General features: G+C 35.1%; 1 protein-coding gene across 1 annotated transcript in view; it reads right to left on the minus strand.

Moving 5' to 3' along the window:
• Positions 1 to 13,536: 13,536 nt before the first annotated feature.
• The window catches only part of LOC137404908 (NFX1-type zinc finger-containing protein 1-like), an 87,417-nt gene continuing 84,618 nt past the window's right edge, over positions 13,537 to 16,335 (minus strand). Inside the window, exons 35-36 of the mRNA XM_068091134.1 lie at positions 15,218 to 15,424; positions 13,537 to 14,058 (exon numbers count right to left, since the gene is read on the minus strand). The gene's annotated coding sequence lies outside the window, so the exon portion shown is untranslated. The remainder of the gene's footprint in view (positions 14,059 to 15,217; positions 15,425 to 16,335) is intronic.

A 16,335-nucleotide genomic window follows, 5' to 3' on the forward strand; every position in this document is an offset into this window, starting at 1 on the left:
CAGTGAAGTTATGATCATTTTTTCTTCACACTGCGGAGTATGCTTCACAACAACGTTAACTCCCGTCAAGAATAATTGGCATTTACGCCTTTCTAGTGATTTCATGAATTTAATAATAAAAAGGGAGTTGATGCTACTTTGTAAATTTGAAGTTGCTACATTCATATCTAAAATTCTAAAGGAGTGAAGCCTGTATGTCCTTTTAATAGTCAAAACCTTAGCTATGGGCTAAGAAGCATGTAAAATTTCTTGCATATAAAATTAGTAAAATTTGGTGACGCTGTGCTGTTTTTTAATCTAACTTTAGTGAGTGTTATGCTTAGGGAACACTACAATCATCAGCAACTCAACAATTATTTTCTCCGAGTTAATAATAAAAACTGTATAAACACAGATACTTTGGCTTGCTGAAAACATGCACAGTCAAATTTCAACTTACTATAGACATACAAATTTTTTGACACACGCTGTTAGATTTGATTACATATTGGTTTTGTCCTAGAAAGTAATTTTTAACACATGATGTTTAAACTCTTGCAAAGCAATGCAGTATTGTAAATTTGTACATATGTACACAATTATCCTTCACATAACTCGGTTTTACAATACTCAAATAACATTAACCAGCGCTTCATATCCTCTCTTTCAGTTTTAAAATCAGGAATTTCAAGAGTACTGGTACAATGAGTGGTAATAGTTGTGGAAAATGGAAAAAAAATGATGTTTTTCTGTGAATTAAAGAACAAGTAATTGACAACCAAGAGCAAATGTCTTCTAATCAATTTTCTAAAATTTCTCTAAAGCTGTATTGTAGCTGCTCAAGATGTAATTGCACCATTAAAATCATCCAAATGAAATTAAGACCAATATAAAGCTAATTACATATCAGGCACATCACACACAGCGTTCAATGGAAGCACTGACAGCAATGGAAATAAACTTTATTCATATTTTTTCTTTCAAGTATATATTTACATGCGTCATACTTTGTCTAGCTCGATACAGACGGCTGTCAGGTACAGCCGACAAGCGTGGAGGTGCAACCAGCAGACAGGGAGGTGCAACCAGCAGACAGGGAGGTGCAACCAGCAGACAGGGAGGTACAACCAGCAGACAGGGAGGTGCAACATTAACATGTGCGTCTCTGAACGTGTATGTGAGATGAAATTAATGTAAAAGAGCTTTTGGAGTAAGCTACCTGCTGGCTTTCTCTTAATGCTCTTAATTCTATAAGGCAGATTTATGGCATTTCTGTTTGTAATCGCAATAAAGCAAGCGAATTCACTCTTTGCCAGAAAAAATACAGAAGAAGAGTAAGCGGTATCAACCCAAAACACCGAACATTTACATGTACATTCAAAATAGTTTGTATATTTTCACACAGTTCATGCTTGGTTAGGTATTCCTAGTTAAGACATTCTTAGTATACATGTACCTTGTATTAGTATTATTGCTTTTGTAACAATATTACTAGTTCAGTGTAACTTATTGAATATTTGCACATGGTTTTCTTCTATGCTAGCTGCATTGTGCAGCGTTAGCTCCAACCTTTGATCTCTCTAAATGAGATGGAAGTTTAGAAATTGACTAATGTTAATACAACAGATCACTGATACGCATAAAGTATGTCATCTAATAATTGTCACAGATATAATTTTTCAAAAGATGTTAATCTAAAAATTTGACTTATAGCTTTTCCACTGCCAAACTACCAAATTCCTGAAAGAAAGCTAACTGCCAAAGAGCGACGACGACAGAATCCAAGAGGCCCGCCAAAGCGGCCGAACTGGATGACTGTGCGAGAAATCGAGGAAGACGCAACAGTAGAAAGCGTGACTGAGCAAATGAGGGAGATGCGGACAAGTGATGGTGACACTGTTCAAGAAGTGAAAAGGACAGGTGAAAGCAATTTCTACTTTAGTGAATGTTGTACAAACTGGCATTGAGCCGATTTGAAAGTCTGACAAAAGTTTGAAAGGGCTTGTTAGTGTACTTTATTTAAACTTGTTTGATTAATTCCAATGCTTGGAGTGATTTTCATTAAAAATAATAGTCAAACCTAGAAAGTGCGTTATGGCTTTCTTTTCTTTACACTGTGGGAGTACGTTTCACAACAAAGTTAATTCCTGTCAAGAATAATTTGTGTTTACGAATTTGTAGTGAGTTTTATAAATTTAATAATAGGGGGTGAGTTGATGCTACTTTACAAATGTGAAGTGTATACATCATCCACATTCACATCTAAAATTCTAATGGACTGGAGCATGTATGTCATTTCTATAGTCAAATCTTTAGCTATGGTTCTAAGAAGCATGTAAAATTTCTTGCATATCAAATTAGCAAAATTTAGTGAAGCTGGGCTGTATTTTAATCTAACTTTAGTGAGTGCTATGATTAGGGAACACTACAATCATCAGCAACTCAACAAAGTATTATTTTGTCTGAGTTAATAATAAAACTGTATAAACACAGATATTTTGGCTTGCTGAAAACATACACAGTCAAACCTCGACTTACTATAGGCATACGAATTTTTCGATATATGCTGTAAGATTTGATTATATATTGGTTTTGTCCTAGAAAGTACTTTTAGCACATGATGTTTAAACTCTCACAAAGCAATGCAGTATTGTAAATCTGTACACATCTACATGGTTATCCTTCACCTAACTTGGTTTTACATTACTCAAATAAAATTAACCAACGCTTCATATCCTCTCTTTCAGTTTAAAATCAGGAATTTCAAAAGTACTGGTACAATGAGTGGTAATATTTGTGGAAAATGGAAAAAAGCAATGCTCTTCTGTGAATTAAAGAACAAATAATTGGCAATTATGAGCAACAATCTTCTGATCAATTTTCTAAAATTTCTCGGAAACTGTGAAGTGGTTGTTAAAAGTAAGTGGTGCAAGAAAGAGAGAACATGAAACCAGTGAACATACATAAGCTGGTCATGATTATTAGAGATAAAATCTAACAATATCCTATGGGACAACAAAAAATGTGTATGAGTTATCTTAATTTAATGTTATCTTTAAGTTTACACTCCTAACTTGACTGTCTTTAAGATGAAAGTTAGAAAACAATGAATTTTTTTTGCATAATTGTGTAATTTTACATAATTTCACTTAATTACTTTGCTTGTAATAAACTGAAGCATTAATCCTTTATTTTTCAAGCTGTTGAAAGAATTAAACATGACTCTGTAGATTCTTATAAGGTTATAATGGCGTTAACTAAAAAACAAAGATCGGAACGGACTGACTTTGTAGGTTGAGGTTTTACCATATCAGGATACTCATTAATTAGAATTAAATAGGCACATGTTAAGGCTGATTCATATCATGTTAGACGCATCACATACAGTGTTTAATGATGAACTGACAGCAAATGAAAAAACCTTATTCGTTTTTTTTCTCGCAAGCATATATTTACATGCATTATACTTTATTCAGCTTGATACAGACGCCTGTTAGGCATAACTGGCAGGCGGGAAGGTGCAACCGCCAGGCAGGGTAAACCAAGAACTAATTTTGGCCAGGAAGAATCTGAAAGTTGGGGACTGTTTGGTTCTCAGAGGATTAAAAGTTGATTACAGTTTTTTAAGACTTTAGGACTGTTGAGCAGCCGTGACTCTCTATACCAGATGGACATCATGCCAAACTCAGACAGAGTTCAGTGTATATTATTTATAGAAACAGTGCTTCTATGGCTTTGTAGTTTACAGTAAAGCCTGCTAAAACATGAAACATTCTTGGAATAAAAGATCAGAATACGTTACAGATGTCATAAGTTGTCCAACCTTTCATGATATATTTATGTATATAAAGGACTGCAACTTGCTAATCACTTTATATAATTTGTATCTTATATATATGTTGGTTTTTATAGATTAATTTATTCAAGCAAAAGTGCAAGGATACTTCATATTTCATTCCATCAATATTTACAATAAATAAAAGTTGGTTTGATGTTGTCACTATTTGCTATTTGATGAGATACATGATATGTTATTGATAACATTCATATGCATGTGTGTCGTTAATGCCAATTATCCTGTTGATTGTACAATGCGAAGGGCTAGTAAGAGTTTTTTGGCAAACCGAAGCAACCTGTATAACAAGTCAGAGTATTAGTATGTGCGCGTGTGAGCAATCTCTCGAAGATCAAGTATGTCTGTCTAGCTTAATTACTGTAAGCAGAGGCTGTGCATGTTGTCGCGGGCATTGTTGCACAAACCATGCCTTTTTGATCTTTGCTAGACATGTCCGAGTCCAGTCCAATATGTCCTGTTGCAGGAAGAAATTTAAGGTTGAATGTCATTCCTGCCATGGAATTGAACACCAGACTGTTGTTTGCAGGACAGGCATTCTAAAACACTAGGCCACGGCTGCGCTATGTTAGTGATATTAGTGATTATCTCTAATCGATGATGTTGGTGATTACCACGGCTGCTCGGTATTAGAGATATAATGTCTGCCACACAAGTGACAAGCCACATTCAGACGGTTCCAAAGCCTAGAGGACTTTTAAAGTTTTATTCTAGATAGCCATAAAAATGCCGAAATTATTTTCTCATAGAATGTACCAGTTTAAGGGGACTTTCAGTTTCCCATCGCATGCCCTAATAAAAACAAGTGATAAAATATTGGAACAGACATTGGCTTTAAGGTAACTATGTAACTATCAAGATAATCATCTCAATACTGTATTTTTATTAGACCTAGATGAGACATAACACACTTACAACCTAAATTTAAACTACGGAACGTTTAGCAGTTTGAGCTTTAGCACAATCTAGGTGCCTTTGTAGAAAATGAAAGGTTTTCACAATACACGTATCAATTTTTGAGTTGTGACCACTACTTTGAAGGTAAATATATGTACAAAGTTCTATTGTTGCGAAAGATAAATTAATTTGTCTCAGTTTGAGATAAAACCCATAAATAATGTTCATAGATGTTTCAGACAGAGAAGGGAACATCAGATCAGCAGACATAATTTCTGCTCTCTCTGATGAAGTTGCTGTTTTAAAATGGATAAGTATGTAGAAAGGGAGAATCAGTTCAAGATAAATTTGCAAAATCAAGAAGGTAGCAGAGATGTTTGTGGCAAACAAGGGAACACATCAGCAGAGGCGTCTCAGTCGGACAATATTTCTGTCTTAAAGGCAGTAAGTAGATAAGAAGGGAGAATCAGTTCAGTAGCGTAGTACCGCTAGTCTCCATATTTCTACACTACATGGCAGGTTTGAAAGAAACAGGGATGGCTTGCTGTTACCTCTCTTTTAATAACATAATATAACAGGTGTTTGTAAGACAATGCATGGAGGCTTTGTTTCAAGTCGCGGATCATGGAGCAGTTGAGAGGCAATCTGATGGTCAAAACCGTCAAGCTAATGCATCTCCAGTAGTTATATGTGTAGCTCAGATGCCTAAGCACGACATAGGATAAGTACGATATTTTTTTAGCAATAAACATTTGCTCGGCATCTTGTGTAAGGTCAGCTTGTTGACCTTGCGGTGAACTCATGTTTTCATTAGACGGCAGGGCACATAAAGTTTATCGTTTTTTCTTTGATAATTTGGCTTACTAGTTGATTTTTGAAGTAGGGAAACTGTTTGCAAGCTATTTCATGGAAGAACGGGCTTGTATTTTAAGTTGGGGTGCTCCCTATATAACTGATCTGAAATAATAATATGGCAAAAATCACAACATTCCGATAATGAGTTGCGTTTTCTTATATTGGTACTGGCAGAGCATGATGCAAGCTACCTAATGTTAGATCTAACAGGATGTATCACAAGGACTTCTGAACTGTGTGAAATATCAGCAGAAGCAGATGCTTAAAAGCAGGAGAGTCTGAGACTACAAGAGTTGTATGCAGTCTGTTTGATCGGCAGGACTGTAACATCCCGGGTTGACAGTAAATAAATTTTGTACCGATGCCTTTGGTTATCTTTTATATGTATATTTGTCTTATTTTGTACCATAAAACTACAAACATCAAAACAACTTTATACAACATGGAGATAGTAGTGGGCTAAACACAGGTTTTTAATAATTGGCAAAAACAGAATGAGAAACATGAGCAAGCTATATAAAATAAAATTACAATAGTAAATAACGTACCTCTTACCTTTTTCAATAAATAGTTGATAAATAAAAAGCTGTTAAGATAAAATAGTGTAATAATTGCTCAGCTTCACAACCTCCTAGTATGAGAATATTTGTGAGAATGAATCTAAGCAAATAACATTTAACCAGACTATATGAAAACACCCTGCTGTGGCAGAGACAACACATAAGCTGCAAGACTTTGGGGCCACACAACTGCTACATTTGTCTAGAAACAGATTTGGTGGGTTACTGTGCTTAAGCGTATGAATGGACTAGCAGCATGGTGACTGCAAAGTCAATAAACCAGTTACCTAAATAAAAGAGACTTTCAAATTTCATAGCTAACTGGCTAGCCATTACAAAGACATATGGTACATTAAAAATATTTTCAAGAGAAACATCCAGAAAAGATTAATCGCCCAATCGAAAAAACTGCTGAAAGATATCAGAGGCAATTGTTACGCACTGTTCTACCAGTCTTTACCTGACACACCCAAAGTATCAGGAGTTAGTCACCACGTTCAACCGGTGTATTTCCATCATGTGTCCGCCATTATGGCAGAAGAGAAGATACACAAGGATAGCCTTTTTCCCACTTGACCCCAACTCTGCCATTGATATACTCAAGACAGTGCACACTCAGACGGCGGCTTCTTACAATATACAGACCATAACTTGAACACCTAAACGCTTTCTCAAAGGCAAACAGAGACATCTATAAACAGGAATCTCTCCAAAGCTTCTGTTGACGGTTAAGACTTGTAGACATGTGAGTCTGAGTTAAAGAGCATAACAGCTGTTTAGGATGTTTCTATCAGCTATTTTATTCTAGTCTCTGCTTGTACTGGAATTTTACAGAGTGGAAAATTGCGTAACAATTATGAAGTAGACTTTCTACTACTAAGGTAAAGGAATAGCTTGTTATTAGTTATTGGTGGCTTTAAAAGAGGTTGAGGGGAATGGGAACACAGGCTAAAGCTGTACGTGCAATGGCGAAAAAATACGGGCTTATATACACAGTCAGGTAATTCAAATTATAACGTAGTTAAACTGTTGCCAAAGACTAAAATGTTCTCCGAGATAAATACAGTAACATACACCTTACAAACTTACAAACATAGAAAATAGCAGAAGGTATAGAAGGACTGTTTGTTTTTTATTAACTCTGATTGGTCAGATCTATTCGCTTCTCGTTTCATTGATTTGAAGGTTGCATTTTAGATATTGTTCTCTCATTTTTCCCTTATTAAATAATGAACTACAAGAATGTAGCCAAAATTTTATAGTGTTTATTGAACTGTAAATGATGTTTGTTTTTTCAGAAATAACTGTTTTGTTGACCTAAAAGTTTGAACTACTCGTAACCACCAATCATATGTTGAGTTTACTTCTGCTCACTTATATAAACAGTTGTTGTTTTCGTTTGAGAGACAACCAAAGTTTAATTGGTATAGGGAGACATACTGCAATATTACATGTATGATAAATTTATTCAAGTATAACACATCTTCTTTAGTAACTTGAACAGCTTAGACCAAAGGTTAAGCTAGTATATAAACGTACACAGTCTGCTGCGGTATAAAGTCTATATTGTCGGTTCTTGCTTGATTTAAGCTGGGTTATACATACTTTGCTATAGTCTGTGATATAAAGAGCCCGATTAATGAATCTTGCTTGAGTTGCACTGGTTCATACAGCCCGCTATCGATTATGGTATAGAGAGTTTGTATTAACGGCTCCTTTACTAGTTGTGCAAAATTGTGCGATTAATTGTCATTGGCGTCTCAGCAACTGTAATAAAACATTGGTTTCTGTTTAGCCTGGTACGGGTGTTGCCCTGATTTTACTTCAAAAGTTCACTATTTGTTCAATTTTAGATGCTGCATTTTTCAAAATAAAAAGTATCTTTATTACTTAGCACTACCAGTTATATATTTAACATGGCAGAAGTGTAGCATTAAGTATCTTAGTCAAACTAAGCTAATTAATCTTCAATACCTAACAACCTCAAATGACACTATACATACCATAGAGGCAATCATCATAAATCACTAACCTAGTCTGGATACGATAGGACTGCAGGAATAATTCATCACTTGTGCAGGGGTATCTATTGCGTAAGTAAACTTATTACATTTTCCCCGTAACAGGGTAAATGTACTCTGTTGGATACTACTGTAGTGAGAGAGTAAAAAAGTAAACGCTTATGAAAGAGTTGTCTTCTCTGCTTTCACTAAAATAATTTATTTCAGTATCTTAGCTTTATCTAATTCAGGTTCTGGCTCTGCGCCATCTGGATAAAAATAACACCTAATTTTTTTTTAACATTTAATTGCTATTAAAATGTTAATCCAAAATTTAAAAAATGCTGTACTTTCCAAAGACTTATACATAGACGAATGCAATTGGTTGCGTGAAGCAGCAATGGCTTAACACACCAGAAGAGCGTATTTTTATTAAAGGGAAACTATAAACACAATTTACTGATGAAAGCCAACTTTTACCCTATTTGTTTTGTGTAATTTACTACGTTTAGCAAAATATAAATTATTTCTTACAACTAATAAATACTCAGAATAATATTTTAAAAACAAAAATTCCCGTGCATTCACATATAATTGAGTAGAGAGTCTTTTTTCAACTGCATATCTTGCAAAAATCGGATAGATAACGCCCTTGCGAAAATGAGTGTGAAACGGACTCACCACCGGGAACACTGATTCTCAATCAATCATCCAATCACGCGAAATATAGCGTGTGACTTGATTCGTTATTATCTAATGTGATGGAGACAGCAGTTCCCTCGCAATTGTGACAACCCGGAAACAAGTGCACATATAGAACGCGTTCTGTGATCTTAATTGCTAATACTTATCGCTAAAAAATTTGAACTATAATTTATTTCTATCGTTCTTTTATTACGTACACAATACGAAGGCTAAAAGACTCACTGCTAAAACAACTACTTCTTTCTCGTCTATGGGTACCTTGGAAGAAAAAACCGAAAAGTTAATCCTTCATGCGTTGTTTCCTACATAATGTTGCCTGATCCAATTAGGAGTTATGTAGGCTTCAAAAATGTAGAATCAGAAGATGATGATCAGAATGACGCAGATCAAGTGGAGCTTTTTATTATGGATGAAGGAAATTAATGTAAGTTCAGTTGTGAGTTGAGCAAAATATGGTTTTTATAAATATTTTAACTGAATCTGACAGCATCTTTACTTAGCTGATCTTCATGACTTGTACAGTAAATAAGTGAATAATTTATGGTTTGAGAAATAATTATATTTCAATAATTTGACTTGCGTCATGACATAAAAACACTACATTTAACAGCTTACGTTACATAAATCTAAATCGTATTATACAAAAAACTGCATCATATTTATAAATTGAATAGCCTGTTATATTAATTTTATCAATATGATACCTCATATAAAACTACTAAGGATTGGGTATAACTTTCATGTGAATCTTGAATCTCTGTGCATTTCTATTGCTGTTCTACTATCTAGCTTTGTAAAATGTTTTGAAAGTGGAGCTGCTCGGTCCTGCAATTCAAATATTTGTATATTACACCATCATAGTAATTTCAGAATGTTGCACAGTACAGTGTTAGGGTAATTTATGACTGCATGTCGACTGTATGTTCATGCATTATTCAGCAGACTGTGTGATAGTGATTAATTGAACTAACATCTTGACCCAAAAATGTGCTTTTAATACATTACAGTTTAGGTATGACTTACTGCAGGTACTTTTGGAGTTGATCCCATAGATTTCTTACAGATAATCTTTAAAAGCTCTCTTCAAAATTTAAACATCCTTCCAGCATATACATTTCTTGTGCGAAAGCCTTTAGCTTCTTTAGAGTAATATACTGTCATCTTCAGTTCCCCATTGCTATCTTTAATAAATAATTTAAAAAAATTAAAATTTAATGCCAGTTATCAACTGTGTTAATAAAATTTCTGCATAAATCTATCTTTAATGTTGTTCAAGCTGTAAAAGTGGTATTCATGCTAAAGAGTAGTATAATCCATGTATAATTTTATTGTAGATACAGCTTACCAGTCAGAACTTCTCTTCCCACACTCGTGTTGGGATCTGTCACTGCTAGTTTGATTCTCGTAAAATGTCCTGGGAGATCAAAGTCTATTCGCTTTGGTGCATAACTCAACACGAGGCTGTGGAGGTTTTCTAAAGCACCAGAGTGTTGACCATAGTTCAACAAACGCAATGTGTTTAGCTGTCTTGCTTGCCCTAACGCATTACAAAGGACTTTGTGCCTTGCACTTCCTGGAATTAACCATTCCACCTTTCTTTCCATTTCTCTGTAAACATATCAAATTATTCGTTGTTATTTTTCAATATATTATAAATCTGCAAAGTTTCTGTTTATTCAAATGTCAACCAGCTGCAGAATATTTAACCCTTTGTACAATATTTGTTTAATATTATGCAATAAATGACTGCATCTTCTTATATCACAAACCAGAGGCATTTTAAGTGATGTATAAAATATTATATAACACATTTGCCTGTGCTTTGTTATTTCTGAATATATTATTAAATTCAACATACATGTACAACTTTCATGCCAACATTTGGTGCAAATACTATATTTTTTTATCACTCACGGATCAATTGGTTCATGAGAGCAGTGGATGAACTTGTCGTGTCCTGGAAAGCTCCTATGAATATTAGCGACATGGTATCTTATGCTAAGTACCATCGCAACCAATAGCTCAGCATCGCCTTTACATTGAACCGCAGAATACCACACATGGTTCTTCATTTCCTTTATTCAAGGGAGCAACTCTTTTTGATCTTTGCGCACACTTGCTTTAGTCAGATTTTTGGCCACATTTTTTGTCCAATGCCATACATCCTATCAAAAAATTACAAATAAATACCACTAAGGTTAAGACGTTTGAATTGCTTCTAAACCATTACCTACAGTGTCACCACCACTACCACAAACACTATCACCATAACCCCTATCTACCACCATCACCAACACACACTACACATAGTTAAAAAGTTATACCTGATTGTAAGTATAGGCTAATCACTTCAAGCAATCTGTAACGCCTATATTAGTAATAGTAGCATGAATATAAAAATAGTAATGCAATCCAAATTTTATGATTATATTAGTCACGTATTTTATGAACAATTAGGGTATTTTTGACAATCCAGACCGAACAGAAAATTTAAATTCCCTGACTAACTTTTACTCAGCCAAGTTAATTTAAGTTAATCAGGTTAAAATCAAACGTATGAAACTCAGCCTGAGTCTCATTGTCACCCAGCCATATTTAATCATTGCTTTGTACTCATGTACAATACTAAATATTTCTAAGTATTATATTTATTAATTTATATTATAAAACTACTATATTGGTTATTAATATTTATTTAAAATTATTTATAAATTACTTACAGTTGAGGTTTTCCTGTTCGATGATGCTCTCTTGTAGTATGATACAACACCATTAGGTGATGGAACTTCTCCCTTTTTCACCCTTAATCTTGTGGTTTTCCCAAATTTTTCAGAATAAAGCTGGCCCTCATGAAAGTGCCTAATGCACACGACCGCACTAGCAGGTAATCTGCGAAAAGTTAAACCGGCACGCTTTGCCTTAGACAGCCACAATTTTGCTAAATTTGGCGACTGAGACACCGGCACTCTAAAAGAAGTTATGCCACAACTTCTAGTGTCAGATTCGCAACTAGCAAAGAGACATCTATCCATTGTAACTAACTGATTGTGGCTAAACAAAAAAAAATTCAATTGCGTTGGAAGTTATATCACTAAGGGAAAAGTTACCGGAAACGGCTTAATTGCGAATCAGTGATGTGCCGAGGTAAATACACCAAAATATATTTTCAACTTTGAACTTGCTAAACTAGTAGAAATGTCTGCTAAAATTTAGTTTTCTCGTTCAATTAACATAGTATCATGCATTACGAATCATATAAAACATTGTTAAAATTATGTGTTTACTTTCACTTTAACTGTCAACAGAAGCTTTGGAGAGGTTCTTGTATATAGATGTTTCTGTTAGCCTTTGAGAAAGCGTTTAGGTGTTCAAGTTATGGTCTGTATGTTGTAAGGAGTTGTCGTCTGAGTGTGCAATGCTTTGAGTATATTAATAGCAGAGTAGGGGTCAAGTGGGAACAAAGGCTATCCTTGTGTAACTTCTCTTTTGCCATAATGGCGGGCACATGATGGAAATACACCGGTTGAACGCGGTTAATAACTCCTGATATGTTGGGTGTGTCGGGCAAAGACATGTAGAGCAGTGCGCAGTAATTGCCTCTGATATCTTTCAGCAGTTTTTTTCATTGGTTAATTAATCTTTTTTAGATGATTCTCTGGAAAACCTTTTTAATGTACCATACGTCCTTGTAATGGCTTGCCAGTTAGCTATCAAATTTGACAGTTTTCCTTTCAATTAGCTAACTGGTTTATTGAGTTTGCAGTCACCATGCTGCTGGTCCATTCATACGCTTAACCACAGTATCCCATCAAATCTGTTTCTAGACAAATGTAGTAGTTGTGTGGCCCCAAAGTCTTGCAGCTTATGTGTTGTCTCTGCCACAGCAGGGTGTTTTCATATAGTCTGGTTAAATGTTATTTGCTTAGATTCATTCTCACAAATATTCTCATACTAGGAGGTTGTGAAGCTGAGCAATTATTACACTATTTTATCTTAACAGCTTTTCATTTATCAACTATTTATTGAAAAAGGTAAAAGATGTACATTATTTACCATTGTAAATGTGTTTTATATAGCTTGCTAGTGTTTATCATTCTGTTTTTGCCGAGTCTTTTGTAGATAATCACTAATATCACTAACAGAGAGCAGCCGTGGCCTAGTGTTTTAAAATGCCTAACCTGCAAACAACAGTCTGGTGTTCAATTCTATGACAGGAATGACATTCAACCTTAAATTGCTTCCTGCAACAGGACACATTGGACTGGACTCGGACATGTCTAGCAAAGATCAAAAAGGCATTGTTTGTACAACGATACCCGTGACAACATGCGCAGCCTCTGCTTACAGTAATCAAGCTAGACAGACATACTTGATATTTGAGAGATTGCTCACACACACATTTTAATACTCTGACTTGTTATACAGGTTGCTTCGGTTTGCCAAAAAACTCTTACTAGCCCTTTGCATTGTACAATCAACAGTATAATTGGCATTAGCGACACACATGCATATGAATGTTATTAATAACATATCATGTATCTCATCAAATAGCAAATAGTGACAACATCAAACCAACTTTTTTTATTTTTTGTAAATATTGATGGAATGAAATCCTTGCACTTTTGCTTGAATAAATTTATATACAAAAACCAAAATATATATAAAATGGCCCATACAAGTTATATAAAATGATTAGCAAGCTGTAGTCCTCTATATACATAACTATATCATGGAAAGTTGAACAACTGATGACATCTGTAACGTATCCTGATATTTTATTCCAAGAATGTTCCATGTTTTAGCAGGCTTTACTGTAAACTACAAAGCCATAGAAGCACTGTTTCTATAGATAATATACACTGAACTCTGTCTGGGTTTAGCATGATGTCCATCTGGTATAGAGAGTCACGGCTGCTCAACAGTCCTAAAATCTTAAAAAACTGTAATCAACTTCTAATCCTCGGAGAACTCATCGGCCCTTAACTTTCAGATTCTTCCTGGCCAAAATTAGTTCTTGGTTTACCTCGACTGCTAGTTGCACTTCCCCTCCTACCAGTTGCACTTCTCCTCCTGCCGGTTGCACTTCCCTGCCTGCCAGTTTCACCTTCCTGCCTGCCAGTTGCACCTTCCTGCCTGCCAGTTGCACCTCCCCGCCTGCCGGTTGAACCTCCACGCTTGCCCGCTGTACCTGACGAGTGTCTGTATCGAGCTAGATAAAGTATGACGCATGTAAATATATACTTGAAAAAAAAATGAATAAAGTCTATTGCAATTGCCGTCAGTTCACCATTGAACGCTGTGTGTGATGTGCCTGATATGTAATTAGCCTTATATTGGTCTTAATTTCATTTAGGTGATTTTAATGGTGCAATTACATCTTGAACAGCTACAATACAGCTTCAGAGAAATTTTAGAAAATTGATTAGAAGACATTTGCTCTTGGTTGTCAATTACTTGTTTTTTAATTTACAGAAAAGCATCATTTTTTTGCATTTTCCACAACTATTACCACTCGTTGTACCGGTACTCTTGAAATTCCTGATTTTCAAACTGAAAAAGAGGATACGAAGCGCTGGTTAATGTTATTTGAGTATTGTAAAACCGAATTATGTGAAGGATAATTGTGTACATATGTACAAATTTACAATACTGCATTGCTTGGCAAGAGTTCAAACATCATGTTTTAAAAATTACTTTCTAGGACAAAACCAATATGTAATCAAATCTAACAGCGTGTGTCGAAAAATTCATATGTCTATAGCAAGTTGAAATTTGACTGTGTATGTTTTCAGCAAGCCAAAGTATCTGTGTTTATACAGTTTTTATTATTAACTCGGACAAAATAATACTTTGTTGAGTTGCTGATGATTGTAGTGTTCCCTAAGCATAACACTCACTAAAGTTAGATTAAAAGACAGCACAGCGTCACTAAAATTTACTAATTTTATATGCAAGAAATTTTACATGCTTCTTAGCCCATAGCTAAGGTTTTGACTATTAAAAGGACATACCGGCTTCACTCCTTTAGAATTTTAGATATGAATGTAGCAACTTCAAATTTACAAAGTAGCATCAACTCCCTTTTTATTATTAAATTCATGAAATCACTAGAAAGGCGTAAATGCCAATTATTCTTGACGGGAGTTAACGTTGTTGTGAAGCATACTCCGCAGTGTGAAGAAAAAATGATCATAACTTCACTGTGGAGGTTTGACTATTATTTTTAATGAAAATCACTCCAAGCATTGGAATTAATCAAACAAGTTTAAATAAAGTACACTAACAAGCCCTTTCAAACTTTTGTCAGACTTTCAAATCGGCTCAATGCCAGTTTGTACAACATTCACTACAGTAGAAATTGCTTTCACCTGTCCTTTTCACTTCCTGAACAGTGTCACCATCACTTGTCCGCATCTCCCTCATTTGCTCAGTCACGCTTTTTACCGTTGCGTCTTCCTCGATTTCTTGCACAGTCATCCAGTTCGGCCGCTTTGGCGGGCCTCTTGGATTCTGTCGTCGTCGCTCTTTGGCAGTTAGCTTTTTTTCAGGAATTTGGTAGTTTGGCGGTGGAAAAGCTATAAGTCAAATTTTTAGATTAACATATTTTGAAAAATTATATCTGCGACAATTATTAGATGACATACTTTATGCGTATCAATGATCTGTTGTATCAACATTAGTCAATTGCTAAACTTCCATCTCATTTAGAGAGATCAAAGGTTGGAGCTAACGCTGCACAAAGCAGCTAGCATAGAAGAAAACCAAGTTCAAATATTTTATAAGTTACACTGAACTAGTAATATTGTTACAAAACCAATAATACTAATACAAGGTTTGTTCAGAATGCCTTAATTAGAAATATCTAACCAATGATATAAAAAACCCACAGGATAGGTAACGGCCATCATGTGGGCGTGGTTTAATGATCGAGCTCTGTTGGGATGAACCTGAACATGGCCCCAAACCATGTTTTGACCATGACCAATGCTTTTCCACCCCTACCATAAAATGACAAAGTCTTTCATTGTTGTCACATTGTTTGACCTGGCTAATAAGACGGGACAGCGGGTAAAGCTGTGCAGTGTAGTTTTCATACTCAAAATCTAAATCTAAAACCAAATTTGGGCTAATTCACAACGGTGACTATTAATATCATGAATGCTTGTAAATGGCAACTGACTGAGCATAGCTGTGACAATATTGGGCAAGTATATTTATTTGACAACAAAATGAAACCAACAGACCAGTAAAATAACCACCATTGTTCATAATACTTGTAAATTTACAAGAGGCTTCATTCAGCATATTTCTTTGGTCTGGTGCCATGTTCGGGCTCATCTCAACAGAGCTCGATCATTAAACTCTGCCCACATGATGACCGTAACCTATCCTGTGGGGGCTTTATATCATTGATCTAACGAAGCATGAACTGTGTGAAAATATCTGAGATAATCTGAAAGCAAATATTGATTGTTCTGGATGAATA

This window comes from Watersipora subatra, chromosome 9, assembly GCF_963576615.1.
Source record: "Watersipora subatra chromosome 9, tzWatSuba1.1, whole genome shotgun sequence".
Taxonomy (NCBI): domain Eukaryota; kingdom Metazoa; phylum Bryozoa; class Gymnolaemata; order Cheilostomatida; family Watersiporidae; genus Watersipora; species Watersipora subatra.